The sequence below is a fragment of the Drosophila tropicalis genome, unplaced genomic scaffold (assembly GCF_018151085.1).
Source record: "Drosophila tropicalis isolate 14030-0801.00 unplaced genomic scaffold, ASM1815108v1 contig_878, whole genome shotgun sequence".
In the NCBI taxonomy this organism is placed as follows: domain Eukaryota; kingdom Metazoa; phylum Arthropoda; class Insecta; order Diptera; family Drosophilidae; genus Drosophila; species Drosophila tropicalis.
Genome location: NW_027173374.1, coordinates 6,362,881 through 6,389,585, shown reverse-complemented (window position 1 = coordinate 6,389,585; position 26,705 = coordinate 6,362,881). Strand labels below are relative to the sequence as shown.

Genomic DNA, 26,705 nt, shown 5'->3' with positions numbered 1-26,705 from the left:
CAAAGCTCAAACGCAAAAGCAAAACTTTTTGTCATCATTCGCATTTTTTTGCGAGAGGCTGTGTATGTGCATGTGTGTCTGCATATCATTTTCCTTTTTCGTACTGACCAGGGCAAAAAAACACACACACATGCATTACGCATACGCCGCGTCAGCCTAATTGACAAGGGTATAAAATGCGGCGGCAGCACAACTTTTATGCTGAAATATGTCAAATGTCATGTTTAAAAAGAAAAGTCCTGCAAAAGTTTTCCATTCCTGCCTCTGCCCCTAAAACCCAACCACCTAGTTTTCGCTTAACTCTTTGTTTATTTCCTTTTCCTTGTGCCATTATAGCAAATGACAGAATGGAACTTAAATGTCCAGAGAGACTAGCATTCAAATTAGTTAGTCATAAATACTTAACAAATCCTTTTGAAACAAAAACTTTGCTGAAAGTGTCCGCAAGGTCAAGGTAATGAAAATTTATCAAAATGCAATGTGAAAATTTCAGCTATTCAATCTATAATGGATCATTGGCCAAAGGAAATACAGAGGTAAGCAATATTTTTCGGTTCATTGAACGGAATAAGCTAGTTTCCGATAAGGAAAGACAAACCACTGAGCAGACAAACAACAGCAAGAACAAAAAAATCTGAGCACACACACATGCATATGGCTAATACACGCACACGCACGCATTTGTCTGGGTAGAACTGTCGTTGTCCTGTCTTTCTCGTGCAATGTTTTTTCCCATCTTTTTCCTTGTCGTCTAAAACCAACTGAACATGCCACAAGAAAAGCAGCAACAACAACAGCAGCAACGAGGACCAGTATGAAATGTGGGAGTCAAGCATTTGCAGTGTGCCAATAAGTATGCTACAATTTTTGTTTTGTTTTTTTAAGACAATACCGAAAAAGAAAATTTAAGCTTTTGTTTGATATCTAATTCTAGTTTCCAGTTTGGACTTTGTTGTTTTGAATTGGACATTCCGTTCTCTCTATCTTGTAGTGCAGCAACTCATGTCCTTGTCAAAGGAAATGCTGAATGGAAATTGCTTATAAAAACTTTTTTCTCTTAATCTCTAACCAAAGTTTTAATGCATACATGGTATTTTATGGTATATTCGTTAAAGATATCAAAAACAGTTGCTAAATTTAATGGCTTTGATATTTGATTTTTTTTTTTTTTTTTTTTTGCGTGCAACAGCTGCTAATAAAATCTGAACAAGTTATACACACACGCACTCCCACGGTTACGCAAGATGCTTAAAATGCTCTAAACTTAACTATAGCAACAAATCAGTTTTCCTTCACACCTGCGAGTATGAGTTTGTGTGCCACTAACTACAAGTTTCAGCTGCTCAAATAAGCAAATCACGTGCTTTTTGTCAGCTCAACTAAAATACAGTGCCAGCCCCAACGGAACACCTCCACCCAAGCCGCACCACCCCCCCGAAACCAACATAAATTAATGTATGTTTGTAAAATGTGCGAAATATGGAGACTAATACAACTGTATAAGTGCACTGTGGTTTCACTTTAGTACAACTTGATTTTAGATAGTGCTTTGTCCTGGACTAAAGGTAAAATTAGTAAAGGACTATTTCGCACGTTTAATTATATAATGCGCAATAAGCCATTATTTTCATGTCAAACGATTTCATTTTATCAAATAATGTCTTTTAATTAGTTGAATTGTTAATCGAAAAATGACTGAAATATTCACTTAAAGGCAACATATCTCAGTTTCTGCTATAAATGATATAAAAAAGAAACACAATAACAGCCCAGATGATGTTTTAGAGAATCGCCCGTCTTCCTTGGAAACCTAGGCAAAAAGAGATTAGAAATGGGACAAAACGATGAAAAACGACTTGTTCTCTCTCTCTCTTTCTCTTCGATGGCAAATAAACAATTTTAAACCACTGTAGAGAAGAATTGTGTCAGTGTAGATAAGCCAACGTGATATTTGTGCCATGGCAAATAAGTGAGATGCAGGAGTGCGAGTGTGGCAACTATTTGAGATACTTAAAACATGAACAGATGAGGCGACATGTGTAAAATCCGCGAGCAAACAGAAGCACCTGCAAAAGTAACTAGGAATTACCCAATATAAGATTTACCCGTATATGTTGTGAGTGTTTTTTTTTTCGTGCAGGTGTTGTGAGTATTTATCTGTTTAATAATAGTCAGAAGCGAACACTAGCGAGATGTAGTCACAAAAAGGCGGCGATGGTGGTAGTGTGGTTGAGGTCTGAAAAGAAGAAACCCCAGGATGAACATAGGACACGTCCAAGTTGGTAACATGTCCAGCAGAGTAAGCAACATTTGAAATTCGACTGAAAGCATACAAAAACTACCTCCATCGAAGGGAGACAGGCGAGACGAAGAGGGAGAAAAAGGGCTAGAGTGAGAGAGGGAACCTGTTTGGGGGTGATGGGGCTTAGGAAATGTTGCGTTTCACATGTGACAACTTTTTGTTGGCTGTCGTTGGCAAGCGTTGGCAAAAAGAGTTCAGTTCGGTTCAGTTCAGTTAAGGTGAACTGCCATTTTGCAGTTTGTATATCAAACTGGGAGAGAGTGGACAAAAAACTGAGAATGGGATGTTCATTGCATGCAACGCGGGGTCATGGCTTCGGCTTCAAATCGTCGCCGTCACACAGAGTGAAGCAACATTTGGGTTCTTCTTTTTTCGTTTTATTTTTTTGTAGTTCTAAAATGCATTTCACTGTGGCTTTCATTTTGCTGCTTGTTTGCCCACGCCCACAAATGCCATAGTGTGGCAGAAGCCACGCAGCATCGCGTTGGTTATAAATTTAAGCCCTACGTTGGTTTTAATTTTGACCCGTTTTTTTCTTTTAAGTTTTTTTTTTTTTTGTCATACATGTTTTCCCAATTTTTTTTTAGCTCCCCATTTGGTTTTTGTTTTTGTTCAAATCTTGAGCTTGTTCTCTGGCTCAATTCCCACATGTCCTTCATTCTACGCGTTCTAGTATCTGTGTGTGTGTGTGTGTGTGTGTGCCTTTTTTGGGTCAAACGTGTGCACTCGGTTCAGTTGGGGTTTAAATGGTTAAGTGCTGGCAAAATTGTTTCATTCTTTTGTTGCTTACCTTTGGCCAGCCCCACCACGATCTCTTTTTGAACTTTTTGGTGTTTTCCCATTTTTTCTCTGTTGCTTATATCTTTTGTCAGTTGTGCGTGTCTAAGGTTAAATTGCACATGTTGGCCCTGTTGCGTTTCTTTTTCACTCCATTCTTTGTCTCTGTCTCTGTTATGGTATTGTACTTTTGGTTTTGGCCTCAAGGTGTTAAGCTGAAGTGTAGCTGGCATTTCGTTTCCGTTTCCGTTTTTTCTGACTTTTTTGAAGTTTTCAGTTTTTTTCATTGACTGCAAATGGCAAAGTGGAAAAGAAGTTAAACAAAATATTCATAAAAAGAATTTCATTTCAAAGCCCTTTGTGAACAATTAATTACCCAATGTCACATAATGAGCAATTTATTGTAATCTTATATTTAAATTTAAAACAATTGAATTAAACTTTAAAGTTTGCTTCCTATTAAAGTGGTAATTAACTTTGTATTAGTGCATGTGCAGATCAAGTTTGAAAGTCATATTATTCTTCAATTTGAGATTTTCTTCTTAATTCTTCTATATTGTCTCTAGGTAAACATGAAAATTGTCTGAGATTAAATGAAAGAATATTTTGCCATCAATAAAATGCTGTCAGCCACAATCTGAGAGACACACAAAGCCATTATTTGACTTTGGTCAGCATCAAGTGGTGTCTGAAGTAACTGAGATAAGAATATTGACCATGTCAAGCAATACAGTGTCCAATCATTTAAGAAAATTGCAATTCAAATAACTTAGGTGGCAATGTACATACAGGTAAAATGCAAATACATTTATTTCTCCATTCTCTGGTTCATTTTCTGCAGCTCAAGCTGAAGTTGATTTTCTATTTCTATCAGCATATCATGTGTGATGGGCAAATAATGGTTCTCTTATGCCAAAGAGGTATTTGCAATTTAGAAAGTCAAATAAAGGGTCAATTATAAAACACAATGCCAACTAAAAGTTGAATAATGATTAATATTTCTAAACATATTTTCAACATCTTCATCCAATTTTCTAAGCGTCATTTAAAGTTAGCGACAAACTTTATCTCTTCCCAATTTAAAATAGCCTCAATGCTGAAACAAACTAAAAACTGCTATTAGCAGCACATTTAAACTACCGACAGGAAAAAAAAAAATACACCAAAGTGACATAAAAACATAAAAAATAAAATAAATATTTGGCCAACATTTCCTCGATCCTTGCACATGCTTGCCTTCAGGCAATAAACTTTAAAATTGGGATACAAAAAAAACAACAGAATAAAACAAAAACCAAACGCAAACTAAAACTTCAAAGACCGATTGCTGAATGACCTTTCAAATTCAGATTGTTTGTCCTAATACTTTCTTCTCCACAAGGCCAGCGAATGAATAAGTTGCAGAACATTCTAAATAAGTAAACAGTATTCTCTTACTTAAGTGAACACCAAATACGCTATGACTTCTACTAATTCATAGTAGTTAATAGACTCAGATATTCGTCTGCGTTAGTTAAAAATTCAAATGTACCCCACCAATGTTCCGGTTATTAGAGTATAGAGAAGGCAAGGCAAAGCAGCAGCAACTTTTAGTTTTATTGTCATTTCAATGTATTTCCGCACTTTTAACCGCAGCTCTCTAACATGTTCTTCGGCGACCCCTTTTCAACTCCTACCTACCCGACCCCTGCTGTTCATATACCATTTCTCGTTGAACCAGGCATAAAAAATAAAAACGTAGATGCCGAGGCAGAGTTAGAGTAGAGAAGGAAAGGCAAGAAGAACGAGAAGGGAAAACGAATTATTTCAAGCAGTTTCGCAAGCCATAAAAAACTGCATTTGGCAGTCTTTGGGCAAAAAAAAAAAAAAGGAAGAAGACAAAAAAAAAAGAACAACTGAACCCATTCCAACCATTCCACATTTGAAATTCGGCTTTTGCCGATTTCGGCCATTTGCCTAACACAGATTTGCGTGCCAGCGACATATTTAAAATGTTGAAAATTATTTATAATTAAAAGTTGGAGGCCAAAAACTTTTTTTATCTGCCCAGTCCATGTCTATGGCAGACCAAGAAAAAAGTCCAGCAGGCAATGCATACGGAGATTTTTCCCCTTCTTCGTTTGGCATTTTCAATTTTTGTTGTTGTTTTTATTTCTGTTTTTTTTTTTTTGTTTATTATTAAAAATGCCTTAACAGCATTTTCGTTTTTTTTTTTAAGCCAGAGGATGGCAGACCATTCAGTCAACCGTAGTGGAATGATGGTTATTTACGCAATGGCAATAATAATTCGCATTTTTACACACTCACACTTGAGGCACAGCCAAAAGCACACAGACACACACACGGAAAAAGAAATTCAATATTGCCCTTCTTTTTGTATTTTGTTATTTAAAATTCCAATAACTCAAGAAGGCAGGGAAAGTGTAAGAAATCGAGTGAGCCGAAGAGAAAAAGTAAAAGGAGAGCGAAAAAAGAGATGTATCAAGTATGTACATATAGATTTCACACATATTTGGCCTGAATTTATATTTGCATTTTCTTTATTTAATTTTCAAGACTGCAAATTGTTATAGCAATTTGCAATTGAAACCCGTTTAATAAGAAGTTCAAATAGTTTTCCCTATTAAACGTGATTCTTGAAAGAGTTTGAAGTCAATTTCAACCAAGTAGAAGCTTGTATATCCTTAAAGGGCTTTTACTTTAGTGGCTTTAACTTAGAGCATTCCCCAGAACTGGTTAGCCATTTTAAGAACTAGTTGAGGTAAAGATTTGTTTACAGCCTAACGAGTCCATAAAGCTTAAAAGCCTCGGCCTGGGTCTTATTAGCTGGCTCTCGTTATGCTCTTGTTAATCTACAATTCTAAGATACCCTTTTCGAAGAGCATAGAGATCGTACCATGAATAAGCTGCTTAGATTCTCACATGCCAAGAATTCGCATCTATGCAGTAAGAATCAACTTCCAACTGTCCAATAAAAGTCAATAAGCATCTCGGAGATATGTGCATTTTTCAATTACGTATTTTGTATGCAATAACGAAGCAGCACAAGCAACAGCAGACTAAAAGTACAAATGCAAATGCCATTTTATGCAACATGCCACCTCCTTCTCCTGTATATAGAGGATTGGCAAGGGGCACTATGTCCTAACTGCTAAAATGGGAACGAGAACAGAGCATGAAAGCCATGTCTTTCATTATGTACGACAAACTGCCTGACACGAACTGTGGACTGACTAATAACGTAACATCCAACAGCAGCAGCAGTAGTAGCAGCAACAAACACGACCAAGTTACTAACTGACGCTGACCCAATCCTACTCAATCGTGCACCCTTCAATGTAAATTGGTAAAATGCGGAGAAAAACTATGGGGAATTTCGCAGGATGGGAGAGAAAGAGAGAGAGAGAGAGAGAGTTAAATAAAAATAGAAAAGTAAAAGCTGAATCCGGACACGGGTCAATAAGCTTGCTAACAGCAAAATCAAATTAGTATTAGACGAAAACAAAATTAAGAAATAAAATTCTCATGCTTGGCCATAACACAAACTTTAAGCTTCATTTCCATCTACACTCGTATTGCCATCGCCTTCGCCATGTCCTGCCAGCAGTCAGCATACTTAGCTCATTCAATGCTGGGCACTTGCTTGCTCCTCCAATTCGCTTCCATACACATGACTGAGCCAGGCTCAACTTTAAATAAGTAAGAACCAGAGCAACTTTTCCTCGTTTCTCGTTTTTTTAGGCGAGTCAAAGTATTAAGTACTAGTCCTCCCACTTGGGTCTATTTGGGCAACGGTTTAGTGAAGCGTTGGAGCCTTTAGTTTAAAGAGTATGCATATACCAAGTGCTCTTCGCCAATCGATTCGATTGGGGAAAAAAAATAAAATGTTTGATTGTCCCCTGCACATCCGTATCCGTTTAATGTGCAACCTTATTTCCAGGAAGTTGCACAAATAAATTATATGTTTAAAAAACAAAAAATCATCAATAATTTAATATGTTCACATTTATCATTGCATGGTAATGCGGAAAAGGAAAAGCCTTCTTTACAAAACTGACAGGTTTGTATGTTTTAGTTTATAATATCATTTTGCATAAAACTTACAATTTAAGTGTATTAAATTAGCAATTAAGTTAAATGAATCTACAAATTAAAGGGGGGCCAAATAAGGACTGTCAAGTTCCGTTTCCTCTTTTGCCATTGGACCTGGTTCTGGTGTAATCGTCCATTGTTAGCGGCAGTTGAAAGCTATTATTTGGCCATTGTTGTTACTTTTGTCGCTGGCTTTTAAAAGGAAGAGATATTGTTGGGCCAAAAACAGTGGCATTAATAACCAAACAGCGGGCGCCATTGAAAGGCCATGTCATCAAATGAGCCACAGCCAGCGGCAGCAGCTCGAATGATACTTCTCCTTCTCCCCCCTCATTTTTATCCTGCCACAGCCAGTGTCCTTGTCACTGATATGGTTGATCATAATGATGATTGTTTATTTGTTGTGTGCACAATGACGTTGAAACATCATTAAATGGCCAAAAGTCACGCATTTACAGTTACAGACTGATTCGTTGACTGACTGACTAAATGACAAAAGCGACCTGCACGAGTCATTTGCTGCCTTTTCGTTCATTTCGTCTAAACATCGCCCGTGACTCCCCTCAATTGCCCTTTTCTCTGCAAGTGAGATTTTAATGATGGCATCCAATCCGTAGCCCGCCATCGGCTTCTTTATCCCATTCCGTTTGTCCCTCTGTGTTCGTCGAGTGTTGAAAGTTTAGCTGTCATTAGGTGTCAGTAAACCATGATCAGGCTTCGGCCTCATTATCATCGTCATCTGTTGATGACAACTGTGCGCCTTTGTGAGCAGAGACCATGAGTACGCGCACAGTATCCAGTTTGCAGGGGTGTGTGTTTGTGTGTGTTATTAAGAATCAACAAGGACAGTAGAACAACCAGAAGTCCTAGAGGCTAATGCCTGCAATCAACACATCCGTTTCCCAGACCTAACCAAAATTAAAGGGAGGCAGAAAAATACAAATGAAAACATGCCGACACTTAAAATTAGAAAATCAATTTCCACTATTGACATAATTAATTAAAGGCAGTTAGCACATGAAAGATTATGTAAGTTGAGTAAATATATTACGATTCGGCTCTTAGTTGTTCAATAATATATAACAAATAAATTGTAAATAAAGCTTTGAAAAAGGCAATAGCAAAAAGCAAACAAATTTAATGACGTTTTAAAGAAAGCCTCCGAAACAGAATTGGGAATAAAGTATTAGTAACTTGGCTATATGTAGGTCACAAATCGCTTAGCGTTTTATAAGAGAAAGAGGTTTTTCCTAAATCAATATGTAAATAGGTTTCCATTAATCACCTAGATAAAGACTTGTACCTTTTGATTGATGTTTTTGTGGTGTGATAATTCCTACTTATGACTCCAACAATTCCTTGTGAGAGTTCTTATGCTCCTTGGCAACCAATTGACCCTTTGTAGCGATTTAATTTGGGATTGTGATGTTGAACTAGGCAAATGCGAGTATACCGAAGTGAGACAGAAGTCGCAGTTGAATCAACCATGGCCAGTCACCAAAACAATTGGCTAGCAGGCACAGCAATAACAAAGAGCAGCAACAATAACAACAACAACAACAATAATAGCCGCAGCAGCAACTGGCAAAACATCGGCCACTGTGGCAGGTTAGCTTCCGCTTCAGTAACTTTTCGCATTGCGCTTTTTTTTTTTTTTGCTGTTGGTGTGTGTGTGTGTGTGCGGCCTTTGTTGCTGCCCATGTTATAGTTGTTGTTGTTGTTTTTGTAATCCTATTAAAACGCCAGAGTTAGCCAAACCTTTGTTGGCCTTTGTTTGCCATTTCATTTCGATTTCGCTACGAAACAAAGACTTAAAGTGCTCATTCACCTGATTTTCTGGTTTTAGTTGGGCGCCAGAATGTAGGCAACACTTTTTGCCACTCTTAACAGTTTGCATGTTTATTTAAACCAAACACCAGCTTTTGGTCGTGTGTTTGTGTGTGTGTGTCTGACTGGCGAATGCTTCTAGCTTAAATAGGCCTCATTTCACAGGACGGCATTAAGTGATTTGAATGAGTTAAGTATGCAAGTTGGCATACTTTTCGCAATGTGAAGAGCAGACAGCTTAATAAGCTCACTGATTGACAAGATAATTAAAAAAGTAATTTTAAAAAAGGATTTTACATAAATTTCAATATGTTGCTCAACTTAATTTTTCAGTTAGCAGTTGGCTTTATTTCTTTTTTTTTTTTTTTTTTTGCTTTTTGGGTGACGCTGAGTCTCACCTTACTCACCTTTCTGCGCGGTCATAAAAGTGTTCAAGGATTTCCGTGAGCAGGGCAATAAATTTTGAGTATAGCTCACATGTAGCGCTACTTTTGCTATTTATTGGCTTTCACACAAAACAGATTCAATACGGAATCGTTTTCACTTCTTAGCCGTCAGTCCCCGCACATACACATTTCTTTTATTTATGGCAACTTTTCGCTTTTTGCAGCATTTCTCTCCGCTTTTCTTTTGGCACTTTGAAGAATATAGAAAGTTTTAAGCTGTTTCAATGGCGTCCTTCAAAAATTCTTACAATTTTTTGTACACTTTTGGGCTTTAATACAAGGCCAAGTCCTTGACCCTCTTCAGTGGGTGGAATATACTCGTTTGAACTGCAGCCCCCAGACGAATTGCCATAAAAAACAGAACAATAATCGACGGGTATTCAGAGCTCACTCAATTGGGCAGCTTAAGCTATTCAATTTGCCATTGCTTCACATCTAATAGAGAAATTGTCCTGCATTACTTTCTTCTGCTATCGTGACCATTGAACTACAGTTCATTTGACTTTAACTGAACTCTTTAAGGCATAAAATTGTTGTCAGACAGGCGGCGGCTCTAATGGGCTGCTGTTATCTATGGTTATGTTCTTTCCATGCTCGAGATATTTACGATACGGTATGCAACTAAACACTGAACAACAAAAATGAACAATGAAACCATCAACTGCATCTCTTTTGGTTGGAGAAAAGTATCGACCTGCTGCTAAGTGTAATTGAAATAGACGGCAATTTCACACCGCGAATTCAATTGAAAAGGTAAACAAATCAGAAAACGCCAACAACCTGACATTAGCATTGTGCCAATGTGCCCAAAAAAGCTGACCAAAATGCCATGAAACTATGTTGATGTCCAGGATGTCATTCTCACGCTCCTTCTCGTCCTCCATTTAACGTCGTCGTCGCTGTCGTTGTCAATGATATTTAAGAGGCCGAAGCCGAATTTTGCCTGAAGCCAAAAGCAAAAACATTTCTAATTTCATCGTTCCGGAGGTAACAGGAGCTTCTCCTCCCACTCCTTCTTCTCCTCCTCTTTCGCAATGGTTTGAAGCTTCGTGATGTTGATGAATGGCAAATGGACAAAGACCAAAAGCAGTGGCCGTAGGTGTAGCGAACGGCAGGTGGCAACGGTTTTGCTGCTACAGTGGAGGGGAAGGGGATTCAACGGAAGCGGCTAAATTGCGGCGACAAGCTTTAAGGCAGACATCCAAATAGATGAGGACGATGCGGTAGCCAAATGTCAATTGTCGAGCTAAATCCAAAGTTGTTTCCTGTTGATGGGCTAAGGGGTAAGGTGGCGCGGGAAGAGGACGAGGCCCAAAAACTGGTGGGCAGATGGCTGCGAAATAGGTGGGCAAGAGATGCGGTAGATGGGTCATTTGTTCTGCCAGCTTCGCGATGACATGCCATAGAAATGTTTTGTTGGGCAGAATCGAGCAAAGTCTTGACATTTGGCACGCATTGTCCATGGTGTGGTGTGGTGTGGAGTGTAGCGAGGGGCGTGTGGCTTGAGGAGGTTTGTTGTTATGGCGCGTGTTCTATACTCTCTGGTATCGGTGGGTCTGTCAGCAGCAATTACCGTTGATCTGAAGTGTTTTTTATCACCGTTTGTTTTGTTGTGTTCATTGTTATTATGCCAAAGCTTGGCACGTATTCCCACGTCCAAGTCATCGCATTCAATTTACTTGATTTTATTTCCTGTTTCTTGGCCGCCTATCATAGCAAGAGACTGCAGATAGTTGATACCACTTAAACATTTGTAATGCTAGGCAGAAGAAGCATTGGCCAAAATATAAATTAAATTAAATTAATGACACAACATACTTAATAAACTACAAATTTATATAGATTCACAAGAATCTTTTTAAACTAATTTTAATTTTACTTGATTTGATAAAAGTAATGCATTAGGAATGACTCTGTAACAGTAAAAATTATAATTTACTACCAATTACCAATGAAAAGTAATAGTTTCTTTGTACTTTTATGTATGTTACAGAAACACTACTTCTTTAAACTAGTGAGAATAAAAGAAAAAATTCCTTTAGTAGGGTGTCGTCAAGCCAGTCTATTTTACTTTCCCCTCTTGTTTTGTCTCAAACTTGCTTTTGATTTGTTATACTGACTGCCATAGCAATTGCTAAACTAAAGTGTGCAATTTGATTTGATTTGCCCAACTGTCAGGCTAAAATAGAGCAGAGAGTTCTTTCTTTCTTCGCTCACTGAACAGATCCTTGAGGCATGTTCTACGCCTTGCATTCTTTGGCATTAAAATTGCTGCTGCCAAAATAAAAAATTTAAAATTTGTCACACAGTAAATTGACATTTTGTTTAATATTCTCCATGGGGCTTGTGTGTTGTGTTGTTATTTTGCAATACCATTTTTCGATTCACTATATCGTTTTATGCTGCCTGCAAGCGAAACTGTCAGTGCAGGATATTCCCACACTCACACACATACATATGCTCGCCCATTGATGTTTTGTTTATACAAGAGCAGGATATGAAGTACTGGCTCCTGGTCGATTGGCGGTGAATTGCTCTCGTTCATACATTCGTGTAACTGTAAGTGTGATTGTGGCACGTGGTTATTGGATTGAATGGAAGGCTTGTTTATGCTCGCTCATGATAATAGAGCAAGCAGAAGTAAGTCGGTCCATCAAGTAATAATTTTACATTGATCAAGAATGGACAGCAGATAAAACTGGTAAAATTTAATCTACTCTAACCTAAAGGTGCCGCATTCTTTTATGTAACTTAACATTCCGACTAAGCACATTTCTCTCTGTCTCTTCAATTTGGTATGCCTGATTTGGTTGCAGACCCAAAATGACCTGTCTTAGGATTTGTTCACTTTCTCTTTCATTTTTCCCCACATACCATATTTTTTTTTCTACTCGACTGTTTTATTTGTTATTCATTGTTTGAGTTCAAGTTGCGAGAACAGAAAAAGACTAACACAAAAAAAAAAAAAAATTGTGGCGGCTGGGAAAAAAACTAAAGGAACTGGCAGCTTAAATATGGCGGCAGGATTCCATTGTCAGCGCCCCTAAATCCCGCAACTATTTCATTTCATTTAATTTGATTTATTTTCTGGTCGCGCTCAGCCTCTCATATACAGTATTTTTGTTTTTTTTTTTTTTTTTTTTTTGTTTCTACGCAGTTCTTTGTTTTCAATGGAATGCACGAAAACTGGAAGGGGGCACACGCCCACAGGCCTAAGCCCAATTCTCAGCCATGCCTTGATTTCCCCATAATGAAAATACAAATCCAAAAAAACGCAGTCCTTGAAGTGTTAGTTGAGAGAGCGTACGCGTCCTTGAGCCGGCTTCGCATCTCAGTATCGTAGGCTGAAATGATTTTGGCATTGGTTCTTGGACTGGCAAGTAGAGAGAAGAGTTCAGTTGCAGGCAAAAAAAAAAGAAGAAGAAAAAACAACACACACATACACACACACACAGAGAGAAAACGGAAAAATTTTCAAGCCAAAAGATTAAAACCATAAATTCTGTTGCGCTTAGCAGCTCTAGGCCGGCAGGCAAGCAGGCTATGGACCCGGGGAAAGGGTTCAACGCAGTTTCCTATCAAAGTGGAATAACTAGAAAATACTGCATAGAATATGCTTGAAAATTCTACTGAAATAAACAGAGGGAGGAAGAGAGAGAGAGCGAGAGAGTGAAAAGAGAGGATGATTGAAAGTTGGGTAACATTTTTTTCTTATTGCGATAAACAGCCAAATTAAATTTTGAATTAATGTTTAGCTTGAAAAATAAACGTAAGAAATGATGCAAACTTGGCCTTTGACAAATCAAGCATGGAAAATATGTAAATTTTAAAATCATATTGTAAAAATTGTTCTAGGAATTTCCATTGAAAGTTCTTCTCTCGCTTGAGACCTTTGTAGTGTCTTACCGCAAACTTTTATGTTTTAAAGTTGTTTTCAGTTACTTTGGTGATAGTTATATGGAGTCGGTGCTATCATGGCACAAAGGCGTTGACTTCGGGCTGCTTATTTATACACAAACAAACACTCACACACACATACACACTCCCTCACACACATTATTGAACATATTAAGCATTTTCCCATTCCTGCAATCTTTTGAAAAGGGTTCTCGGTTTAAATATTTTGCATATTTTTAACGCACAAACAACGTGAAAAGTTTGAGCAGCCTTCAGGCTCTGTCTCTGTGAGTGTGGGCGTGTTGTGAGTATGTGTGGGCGTAACTCGCGACTCAACGTCTGCCTGTACACAAACACAAACACACACACACACGCACATTATAAGAAAATAAATGGATAGCTGATAATTTCATTATGGTTTACTTTTAGTTTATTGATTTTGCTCTTGTCTACTAATGGCATATTAACATAAAATAGTTTATGCTTTTCCACTCACTTGGAGTTGTGACAAGTTTTAAAACATTACGTGTACTAAGAATTCCTCAACGATATTCTGTCTAACATATTTTTCGTTTGCCGTCTGTCTTGCTTATGTAATATCTCGGAACACTCTAAAAGCATTTTATAGACAGACAGACTAGACTAACTCTCTTGGGTCTCTAATCCTAGTAACCTTTCACTTTTTACCTATAAATTTAATGTGTTTTGCAACAAATTAGCCAGAACAAAGACACTTAGACACTTAGACTAACACATTCAACACAACATTGTTTTGTTCTTCGTTTAAGTTTAATTAAAATGGTCCAAATACAGAATGCAATTCCACCATCGAAGTCTTCAAGAATTCGTCGGATTCGAGCTGAGCAGGCGAACCGGCAGATTGAGGTAAAATATGAAGTTCCCATAATTGACACCAGAACCTACTACAGAGCAATGCGTAGACGAGATAATATGGATAGACGATTTATAAAAAGAGTTTGATGCCGATCAGCATGACTCATTTAAACATAAGTGTAATGATCAGCCAGATATCTTGATTCGTGATCCTACTTATAAGAAATTTAGAATACCTTTGTGAGTATATTCGATAAACCTGAACACCTGTCATTAAGTAGATAAATAATAGAAATCAGTATCCTACAGCGATGTCATTTGTCATGCCAGTTATAAGCGAGCTTTTCTGAAACATAACAAGAAGTTTCGTCAAGAAATCGATAAACTGATTGACAATCAACCTTGTGCCAGGGAAGCTGCATATATTATACGGTGCGAATTTGATAAATCTTTTAATTTGATATTCTTATTTTATTTCTTTTCAGTATTATGTCGTATACAACCTTGTGGCCGCCATATCACAGTGTTGCTGAAATAAAACGCACCAGTCAAAATTTTTTCAGTCTCACACATAAAGAGAAAAAACGTTTTCGTTGGATAATGGCTAATGACTTCATTTAAAACTGGCCAAAATGGATCAGGCCAAAGTTAAAGTATTTAAAATATGGCAAACACTCTTTTGAAGGCTTTAATTAAAGCTGATGCTTTTTGGCCAGTTTTCAATGAATCTTCTGCCACAAAAAAAAAAAGGAAACTGAATAGAAGAACTTAAAACTACCAATATCTTAGACATCAGCACCTTCAAATTTGGAGCTATAATCTAACTTCCTAAAATTTATAGATACATACATACATACAAACATTTATGATTATTCAATGCTTATTTAATTATTAATTAAAGTAGTCATCTTTGATGGTTTATAAAGCAATCAAAAACAGTTTTATTAAAAATATTAACCACTCTTTACAATAATCCTTGCTTTATTTTTTCCGCAGATTCAAATGACGCATACCAAAAGTCCACAAAACATTCCTTTTTTCATTCCTCCTTATTCACAGATATCTTTCAGTATCAAATCCAAGAGATTTTTCTTCTAGTCCTCTGAGTTAGGCAATTTTATGAAAAATCGTTACTCCAAGTAACCTTTTATTTCTTACTAATAAATTTAATGTTTTTCAAAACCAATCTATCACTACACAGACACTTAGACACTCAGACAAACACATTAAACACAATTTTATTTAGTTCTTCGTTTAAGTTTTATTAAAATGGACAATACCCAAAAGACACAATTGCCATCGATTTTGAAAATTCGTCGGTTGCGACATAATCAAAAGACACAGGAGGATGGTGAAATATTTGAATATTCCATGATCGACACCAGGCGTCAATTCAAAACTATGCGTAGACGACGTAGTAAGGATAAACGATTTATAAAAGATTTCGATATCGAGGTGGACACAAATTTTAAATATACGTGTAACGATCTACCAGATAACCTAATTTTTGATCCCAGTTATACAAAATTTAAAATACCTTTGTAAGTATATTGGATAGACCAGAACAATTGTTTGGCTGATCAATAATCTCGCATAATTTTGCAGCGAAGTCATTTGCAATACCAACTATAAGCAAGCGGTTGAGAAATATAATAATCAATTTTGCTACGAAATCCATAAGCTTATTGAAAATCAATCTTGTGCCAGGGAAGCTGCCTATTTTGTACGGTACGAATATTTTATTGATCCAAGCCTCAAGTTCTGCTTTACAATTTCTCATTTTGTTACATTCTAGTGTTATGTCGTATACAACCTTGTGGCCGCCATATCACAGTGCTGCTGAGATAAGCAGCACCAGTCAAAAATTTTACAATCTCACAGCAGAAGAAAAAAAACGTTTTCGTTGGATAATGGCAAACGACATTAACTAAAACTGGCCAACATGCATTAGACCAAAGTTAAGGCATTAATCAAAGGTGTTGCTGTTTGGCCAGTTTTAGAAAAAAATGTTCTGTCATGAAGGAGGAAAGTTTGGAACTATAATTTCCCTTCTCAAAATTTTGAGATATGATTTTTGGACATAATAAATTCAATTGTAGGGTTTCTTAATTAAAATTGCTTTTATGTTGCTTAATGCATTAAGTAGTCTCTTAGTTCAATGTATTTTCAGCTGTCTGTCATGTTTAGATAATCGTTATATCATATTGACAGATTATTCTCAATATTCTCTAACAAAACATTTTATGATTTGCTCTTTTAACCATATGGTAAATAGCAGTTAAAGTGTTGTGCATCTAAACCCACTTTTATAGCTGTTTCTCATATGAAGGGGAGACCAAAACCAAAAATATTATACACCAATAATTCATTTATATTGTTATGGTTGCAATTTCAACTCTTCATAGAAAGAAATGAACAACAAAAACAAATTCTTAAGAAAATATTTTGAATATATGCGACACAAAAGAATAAACAACACAAATTCTCAATTGCCATGCAAAAATGTCACAAAAAGTTCATTCAGTCTCTCCCTTTCTCTCTCTCTCTCTCGCTTTCTTTACTCTCTCATTCGCTCTCTTGGAATATTTTTGCAATTTTAATTTATAGAATAGTTCTTCTTTGGTAGTTTATTTTTGCTTTTGGGCCACATAAATTCAAAAAGAGAGAAAGGAAGGGAGCAAGAAACAGAAGAGTAGAGCAAAAAGCAAACGAAAGAAACATTTCACAAAATGTTCACTGCATATTCGATCTGCATAAACAGTTTCCATTTCCTGGAGCCTGCTGACTTTTTATGCAAAAACTACGCACAACTCTTGAGAAGTGAAGGCACTTGGAGGCGAGCCTTGTTCTTGACTCTGGTCTTTGGTTCTTGGTCTTATTTTCGGTTGTTTGGCATCGGTCTCGGTCTTGGTCTCGGTCCGAGTGCCCGAAGCATCATCAACGCAGCCACAATGTTGTTCATTTACATTAAATATTAACTCAAAATGCTGATAACCGACACGAGCACACACTCCTGCACCCCTAACAACCACCTACTCACACACACACTAAAACACCAACGGAAATTGCTGCATAACAAAAAAAAAAAAGAAAATGAAAATGAATTTCTTTTAGTTGAGTTTATTTTTGACAACTACGGGAAAAAAAAGAAAGAAAAACCTCGAATTTTTTATTTCACTGAATTATTCATGAATGCAATTTTTAGCAACAAATAAAATATAAGCAGACTCGAGACGTCTGAAAAGGAAATGTGGCCAGAGTGATGATGGTGTATGATGGAGGGCGCGGGTGGCCTATTGTGGGCGTGGCTACGATGCCTGCAGCTGTGCTCTCAAATGTCGTTGCAACATTTAGCGTAAATTAAAAAGAGGGAGTGGGGAAAGAGAGCGAGAGGGGGTGCAAAAAAAATATGAATGGCAACATGGAATGGAAAATTGTACCATCTTGAACTATAGCGTGAATTATGAAGTTTGATGTCACATTTCTGGCAGTGCTTACAGTGCGTATACGTAACTATTTTTTTTTCTTTTGGCGAAAGAAATTGGAAATTTCTTTCACGCTATGCTTAATTTTGTGGAAGTAATTCTTTTGAATCATTTCGTAAAGGGTCTACTTTACTCTAAGCTTAGATACTTAAATGACAATCTAAACCACAGAATGTAAAAGTTACTAAAAACTAGTAAAATCTACGATAATTGTTAAGAAGTTCCATTTGGCTTTATTTTTCTTTTGCTGAAACAAGCTTAAATTAGTTAACTTTTTTAAAAGAAGTTAACAATTTCATTTTGTTGTGTAAAAATATATAATATACAAACATATGCTTACTTTCCATTCGCTTAAATTAATATTTCTTTTGTTTGCTAAATGTATCTCTGATTAAAATATAATCTGACTTTGTTTCCCATTTACAGACACTAAAATGAATCAAAACTTTGTAATTGATTTGGGTCTTAAATTCCACATAAACTTTTTCAATAATTGAATACAAAATACATCCTCTGCCGATAATTTGATACAAGTTGAAGTCAATAAAAATAGTGAAATACTTTTTACAATTCGCAACAGTTTTTCCTTACATGTTTGTAACAATGTCTCAAAGCCTTGTGATAATAATAGAAAACTTTTCTCATGGTGTTAAATATGGAGTGTGTCTGGGGCATGGATGGCAAATGCTTTGACAAACTACAGGGAAGAGCCATTAAAATAATCGCTGCAATAACCGCATTTTGGTTAGTAAATTTTTCACTGCGTTTCTTTTACCTTTTCGAAGTCAACAAAACGGTTGAAGGAGGGTTTTAGGAGAAAATTTGCATGCATAAGTTATGCGGAGTTTGAGTTTGGCAACGGGCGAACACAACCGTTGGAAATGAGAACAGGGGCGGAGCGTGGTGGCGGTATGGAGACAGGTGTAGAAGCTTGGCAAACGCAACATATTGACACAGTAAACTGCTTAGATTGTCAAAGTTCGAGAGCCAGCTTTCAGTCTGTGAACTGTGTGCATCCTGTGAATGTTGCCTGCCTTATGCCTTCGTACTGTGTTCCCTGTTCCTTTTCCATTCGACGGCGACGGCTGTTTAAGCTGCATTGAAGTTTCCAAAAGGGGTAAATCCTAAAGGGATTCCCGGCAATACGTGTGTACTATTTTCCTCTTTTTGGGTCTGTATGCCAAGTCAGCATAGCATACATTCATGGGTTTGTTTATGCATGTGTGTTTTTGTGTGTGGGTGTATCTTTGTGTGTATTACATTTACCCGAACTTCTTGCTTCTTCCTTTCTACAGATGCAATGTATCATTGAAAGAAAATCCATGCCGCTCGGCATGATTTCATTTTTTTATGGGTATATTGTTGCCTGCCAGGTTTTGTTTTTACTTTCGTGTATAGCCACACTAAGAAAGAGCGAGACGAGCTACCCAAGAGAGAGCAAAAGAAAAGTCAGTGGAGAAAAATACTAGCTATAAGAGATTTGGAGCGAAGAGTGAGAGGAAAATTATGTGAGAGTTCGTTTGATAAGCGAGAGAGAGAGATTCGTAAGCCAGAGGCGACATTTTGTCCTCTAAATGAAAGTAGTTCGTTTTTGTCTCTATTTTTGAGAGTTTAAGTGAGAAAACTCGTTCGACAAAGAGAGAACAGAACATGCGCAATGCAAAAAGGGGAATGAAATATATTTTACCAGCATTTTAAGTGAAATATTGGGAGTTATTTTGTATATTTAGCAATGGTTTCTTTTCTTTAGGCAAGCCGGTATAAAATAAAAGTATTCAAAATTTGTGAAGAAAATTTTAAGGACATTAAAATAATTGCTGAGATCGAATCGTGTTTGGCTTAAATACTTCTTTTCAGTCTTATATCCAGTTAAATTTCAATGTATTTCAAAAATTGAGGACTCCAATTCTTTAATGCAAATAGATTTCTGATTAACCCCCTTAATAAACCTGCCTAATTAAAATTATTTTGAATGGTTCAAATTCAATCACAAAATCAGATTGTAAACCCCGTTTAAAGACTTGGAAGAAAGTTTCTAATCATCTAGCGAGGAGATTTTTCCCCTGCGCATGCATCGAAAAATCAATGGGAATTAGGTTGGGGAAAGTTTTCCCAGTATTTCAAGTTAAACTGGTTACCCCTTCAAGTCCTCAATAGGGGATAATACTCAAACACATACAGCTACAAGGCAAGCATATCGTATTCTGTACTGGGTGATACGAGTTGAACTCTCTTTTGGTGTAGGTCATAAACACGGGATGCAGCTGATGTGGTTGCTCAACCGAGTTGGGAACAGCAGCAGAAACAACAACAACTCTGTCCATTTTAACGAGCGCACCTGACCAAGTGTAGCTTATATGAATGTATATGCGCCCATGTTACTTTATTGCACTGGTAGACTCACTCACACACACACATGCATACACACATGAAAGGGGAGAGAGATTTATATTTTGTCACACTTACTTGAAACGGCTTTGGCTGCTTGGACCAGCCCAGCGTGATTCGCCTTCATTGGTTCCATTGCATCGGCCACATCATTATTATCATGATCATCATCGTCATCGTCCTCGTCGTCGTCGTCGTCATCGTCAAACTAGGTACATCGTCTTTTGGTGGTTACCTTGGGACTGCAGTCACTACCATTTACTTGCTGGCATTAATTTTAGTTGTCATTACTGGTCAGAGATGATTACGTGATGTGGTTTAAAATATTTACTACTATTTTTGCCATATAGTTACGTGACTCACGCTGACATCTCTGGTCACTTGCAAGTGGTTATATTGATGTGTTTGTAGTTGCCATTGCCATTATAATGTAGCTCCTCTCCTCAATGTGTGGTAAGGGGGCTAATACACCTGAGTGACTTTAAGCAGCAGCAGCCGCGACGTATGGCGTCGGTAATGACAATTTTTGCCAACGTTGACTTTGGCTTATATGTATGTGTCTACATACATACATATGTACAATTCGATACGACTTTAGATATCACGTAGCATAGTATTTGGCACTTTGCTGCTGTTTATTTGTAGCTCACCATTTTCTCGTTTTGCCTCCTTTTCGATGTCGTCGTTTTTTCTTTTCTATTTTGGGGGGTGGCAGGGCCATAGCATCAGATGACTCAATTATGTTGGATTGACATTTCGCAAAAGGTTTTTCATCAATCAAGTGTACGCTTTCAACTCTATAGGGCAACCAAAGCGGCGTATACGTAATGGCCAACAGCAATTGCTAACATTGCACTTGCAATTTATCGTTTTTGTGGGCAAGTGTGTGTCTACAGTCCATGTACGTGTGTGTGTGTGTGTGTGTGTGTGTGTGTGTGTGTGTGTGTGTGTGTGTATAGTGCAGTATTCGATTTAACCTGAGGAAATAATTTTCCCATTCGATTTCGTTTTATTTATGTTAGTACTCTCCACTTCGTGAGTTTAATTTTAGTTGCCCTTCTATCTTTTTTAGAAAAATTGCTGATACATAAGTACAATGTTAACTAAAAATTCGTATAACTCACAGCAGCAACTCACTTATAGATGATTAAAATGTACCAGAAATATTAAATAAATGTTTCAATTATTTGTACTAGCATAATATTTTTAAGAGCAACCTAAATGAACTACAATCGTTATGAGAAGATATTGTTTTAGCTGAAATAATGATCATTTGTGTGTTACAATACCCTCTAAATAAGCAGAGACATTTTAATTATGGAGCACTGTACTTCAAACCGCAGTAGCAGCTGCATAATTTCTGATCAACTGTTTTGTAATTGCTTTAGCTGTATTGCATTTCCTTTATGGGGTTTTCTCTTACCCATGCCCTTCCCTGCGCCTTTCTTTTTCAAAATTATGTGTGGGTTTCTGTTTTGTTTTTTGTTTTTTTTTTTTTTTTTTTTTGTGTGAAAAGTCTGGCAAAGTCTTGAAAACCACTTGAGAACTGTTTGGGCGTGACCTGCGGCAGCTGCCAAAGACCAATTCCACTCGCCACTCTGCCGTCTCCACCTTTGCAGTCATTCTTTTATAGACCAAACTAAGGTCATTGCAAGCGGCCTGCCAACGATTTTCATAATCATTTAACGCTTTGATGGGTTGGAGGAGAGCGGAGAGAGAGAGTAAGAGTTGGAACTGAAGCTGGTACTGGATCGGAAGCCAGGGCCACACTCAATGGCCATTAAGTTTATCGAAGAACGTTCAAAGAGTGCGCACTTGAGATGTGGCTGGAAAGCTGTCCGCCCGCTTCATCTATCCTCTCGCCTTTGTCCTTTTTTTTTCTCTTTCTCCCATCTCGTTTTTTGGTGCACACAGACCACACACTTTGGCTCAACAAGGTGGCAACCTACGACAACCACCGCCACCTGCACCACCACCTGGTGTGTGGCCCCTGCCCACTTGAGAATCAGCCGACCAAGAAACGCGGAAATGGCACAGAGCACCGAGAGCACGTAAGACGGTGAGTTGGAGACGGAGGAAAATGGAAGTCGCCGCCGTCCTTAGGCCGCTGGGAACATTGAGGGAGTCAGCGTCAGCAAGAAGAAGTTTTTGAAGAAGTTTAAAGCACTCGAGACACTTTTGCAACTTTTCTTTTCGGCTTGGGGAGAAAATAGCGAGAGAAGCCTGTTGGGTTTATCAAACTAACGACCTCTGTTGATGAGTGGCCGGTTGTTTGGCTGCCTGGCTGGCTGGTCTGGCTGCTCCTAGATGACTGACTGGCCTCGCTCTTATTGATTTTTCAATATGGTAAACTGCACTCTGCATAATTGGCTGACATTACTTCAAAAGATTTGGACACATTAGAAGGACGCTAACAAGCGATAAGCCAGCTAAATCGAAGAAATGAAACTGCACTTAACGTCAAAATGTTTGACAGGTAAGACGGACGAGACCAATTGATGGGCATGGAGGGGCGGTTGCGAGGTCGGTGAGTTGGATAAATCTTCTTAAAAGTGTCCGCATTAAAGGCCACGTCACACTTAAAAAACAAAAATGAAGAAAAAAACCTCTTAAAATGTTTTTGCCTCGCTAGGTTACACAAAAATCTCTTTCTCTATATTGAGTTTCGGGTAGCCCCTCGCCATGCCCATTCAGCATTTTGCCAACCCCCCTCCCCCCTCCTCATCATTCTCTTTTTACAACAAATTGGATTTGCGAAAAAATCGCTCACCTTTCATTTCATGCGGATTAATGGTGTCGAGGCGCAAGTACCTGATGGGTGAGTGTAGAATGATTCTCACAATGAGAATGCTCTCCCACCTGGCAGGTGGTCCACCTTTTGCTTTTCTTTTTTTTCGTTGTTTTTTGGTTGGTCTTCATTTTTTTGTTGTTGCTGTGGCTCGTTTGCGACTGGTTCTCGCCGGGATTTAGCACACTGATTGGGCGAGCTGCCAGTTTGGACACCTGTAATGCAATGAATAAATTAAGTGGTTAAGGTTAAGTAATTGAAAAGCGATTAAGTGAGGATTTTATTTTTTTGTCCTTTTCTCATTCTGTTTGCCCTTTTTAGAATCGTTTTTTTTTTTTTTGAATGTATAAATTATGATTGTTCTATTGCCATGGATTCTAATGGTCATCAATCGAATTAATAAATTAAATCAAATACATTTTAGATTCTATAACAGATTACCCATTTGAACATTTCTAATTGGTATTTTAATAAGGAAAATTTATTGCTTTACCTTATTTTGCAGTAGCGAAACCATTTTTGGTATGTTCCACTTCAGTTTGGATGCTTATAAAAAATTCGAAGCACTTATGCTTTAGGTATAAGTATACAAAAAGAAGAAAGCAAAGTAGATTCTTACAAATTCTATAACATAATTGTTGCCATTTATGCTACGATGGTCTGTCCTATTTACTCACGTTTGCATTACATTTTCTGCACATATCTGATTTCAGGAATGGGGCAGGGCTTTTTGAGTTTCTACATCAACCATTCTCAGTACAATACAATGGCCAATATTTTCACCCAGACATCTTCCGTTGCAGTCCATGCTAATGGCATGAAATCCGAAAAACAACCGCCAATTCCCCCACTCCTCGACGATCCACATAGTCATTGTTGTCAGCATTATTTGCATATTCTGTATAAAATTTACTTCCTTTCATACATTTGCAAGCCAAAGTAGAAAAAAAAAACTCCGCGACTAGACAAAAAGAAAAGCACTGGAAAACAACGTAAAAATGGGCTAGGACGAAATCCTGAATCGCATATTCACTTACAAACAAATTTGCTTCGGATTCTCAACCGTTCGCCCGCACAGTTCTTGTCATTGCCACAGTGTTCGTTTTGGCCAAGTTTAGTGAAATAGAAAAACACCCAACAGCAGCAGGCAAATCAGCAGCCACACAAAAACGAAATTTGCCAATAAGAAAGCCAAGTGAATGAAACTGGAAAAGTAGGCCCACAAAAGAAGCACAAAAAAAAAGGGTGAAAAAAAACATTTCTGTTTAATTTTAACATTTCTCTCGCCGTTTTGCTGCATAATCAACCAACAATTTATGCCAAAGCCAGAACCCAAACCAAACTCTGACTCTGAAAATTGGCTACATCAAAGTCTTGGTATTAAATATTTCCTTGCACTGTTTGTTTCCTTCTCCCCTTTTTGAGTCGCTTTGTTTGTGTATTCAGTTTCGTGTTACAGGTGATTGCATTTGGGTTTTTCTTTTCTTTGTTTTTCCTGTTTGTTTAGGCAGCACCAGAAAAAACAACAACAACAGTCTCGACTTTCCGACTCCAGGATGCGGTAAAAATGAGCCAAAATGGGCATTTAAATATTCAAAAGCGTATATACATATAAATATAGGTATATATTTTGGCAATTAGAAAGGGTTATGACCAAATTTCTAAAGTTAGCAATTTATTATAAATAAAATTATTTAATTTAACAGCTTACTCCATGCGAAAAATGAAATAGCGAATTCTCAATTAAAGTTATATATTAAATCTGTGGGTTACTAGCAACATTTCGAGTGCAACAAATTATGGACAACAAATCAAATAAAAGTTAGACTCAACGGGCGATAAATTTAAAATAAAAGGTTGCTATTCGTGAAGCAAAATCTTAGAAATCAGGAGGAGGAACATCATAATCCCTTCAGACGGCCAAGCAACTATTTAGGCTCTGCGTTCAAACTATGTCAATTCAGGGCCTACGGCCAAGTTCTCACACTGGTTGAATGCTTTTGGATCAGTAAATACGGTAGTCGCATCTTGGGTACCTAGTCGTTGCGGAGTAAAGGGCAACAAGAAAACGGTTGAACTGGCCACATTGGGATCTGACTAAGCACTGACTCCCAAACAGCAGTTGTCACAAGACAATGTCCGATTGGACACGATTCGACATACAATGAAAATTATTACATAAAAAACCGTTTTCTATTTTGAACAAACTACTTTTCGGACTTCTTTCAGTACAGTCAATCAGGAATATTTGTAAGATGTTTCTACTGTTTAAAAGGACAACTACAGCTGATCTTCTTAAATTACTTAGCAAGGATTTTTCAGTGAATTTGTGGAATATTGTCTGTTGACGACCTCCAAGCATATTTATTGTTATCCAGCCATTGCTCCTGGTTAATCATTTTTGCTGTCGATGGGTTCTTTTCTCTTTTTTTTGTGTTCAAGTGGCTTAGCAAACAAAATGGACAGTTGGCAACTTCAATCATTGATCTGACAATCATCTTTGTCCAATTAAAGTCGGATAGCCGGGTCACTTGAGGCAATTAAAGGGCACGACAATCACTCGGATTGCTCCTGCTGCCAACAATAACTAACGAAGTAGCGAGGCTTCATTTAAAATGTAAACCCTTTCTTTTTTCTTTTCATATCCTCTTCGTTTTTCAGAATTTTTTTCATATTTTTTTTTTTACCCGGAGGCGGTGACCGCAACGCTTCCTGTCCCAGGACCAACTCTGGCCACATTCAATGTTGATGAAAAAAAAATATATATACCTCCTACATAGTATAAATATATATATGTATGTATATATATATTTTCCCATCCGATGAAAGCAAGGCAAATAATTTTTACAAATTATACGCTCACATGCCAGAAAGCCAATGTCTGCGAACGGAAAGACAAACATAAAAGAGCAGAAATTATATCGACGTAGAATGGGGAGTGGGTAAAGAGGATGTCTGTGTAACGGAGGCGATGAGAAGAAAATCAAGCGATATCCTTTGAGGAAAGGCAATAAGAGACCTAGCAACAGTCCAGTTCAGTCCAGTCCAGTCCAGCCCAGTCGATGGTGATTGGGATTGGACCAATAATAACTTCAAACAATGGGTAAATTCCCCGCATTCAAGGTCTCCACCTTTTACCCCTCTGATTGGACCACCTCGCGGCAATGGCATGTTTGTTTAATTTTTGCCACCGCTGTGACTTCTGCTTGAGTCGCTGCTGCTACTCTTGGATGATGCAATTGTTCCAATCGGCCGCCAACTGCTTGTTTCCGCATTTGTTTTTCAGACTTGGCCAGTTTTATTTTTTTTTTTTTGCTTTCTCTTTTCACAAACAGGCTTCAAATTGAACGGAAGCAAGGCACGAGTTATACGCCAGTCAGTCAGGCTATATACCCACACCCCCAAACGGACACAGACACACCACCCACGCCCATTCCTTTGCTTTGGCCCTGGGACAGGACTAAGTCCAATTTCCAATCCCAGTGCCAGAGTCGGCCCATCTCCGGCCCACTGGGGCGGAGGCATTGTTCCATGTCGTGGCTCTTTGGCCATTTCAGCATCTTTTGTTGTTTTCGTGTGGGCGGTTAGGTTGGTTAGCAGTTGGGGGGCGTGCCCTTTTGTCGCTGCGCTTCCGTTTCAGAGCGTGTTTTTTCTTTTTTTTTGTGATTTTTGCCTTGCTTTCTATATCTGCTTGGCATTTGTTGTTTTGCGCCGTTGTCGGCCCAATTTTTCCTGCTGCGCTGCTTCGTTTGATTTGCGCTGATTTCTTTTCATCCAAGTGTCCTTTAAAGGTTTCACTGTCTCTTCCGCTCGTCTTCATCTTTTTCTTGTTCCATCGCCCTGGCTACTCTCTTGTTCTTGTTTCCAAT

The 26,705-nt window shown here is 37.8% G+C and overlaps 2 long non-coding RNA genes across 3 annotated transcripts in view; one reads left to right on the top strand and one right to left on the bottom strand.

Moving 5' to 3' along the window:
* Window positions 1-26,705, bottom strand: part of LOC137584387 (uncharacterized) — a 128,527-nt gene that overhangs the window by 25,876 nt on the left and 75,946 nt on the right. The window contains exons 3-4 of the long non-coding RNA XR_011033478.1: window positions 22,819-23,051; window positions 3,093-3,369 (exon numbers count right to left, since the gene is read on the bottom strand). This is a non-coding gene — a long non-coding RNA (uncharacterized lncRNA). The remainder of the gene's footprint in view (window positions 1-3,092; window positions 3,370-22,818; window positions 23,052-26,705) is intronic.
* LOC137585436 (uncharacterized) lies at window positions 14,016-15,047 on the top strand. Of its 2 annotated transcripts, none has more exons than XR_011033564.1 (3): window positions 14,016-14,415; window positions 14,475-14,607; window positions 14,661-15,047. It is a non-coding gene; the product is annotated as an uncharacterized lncRNA (long non-coding RNA). The 2 variants fall into 2 exon arrangements; XR_011033563.1 differs by having other exon boundaries at window positions 14,021-14,415; window positions 14,485-14,607.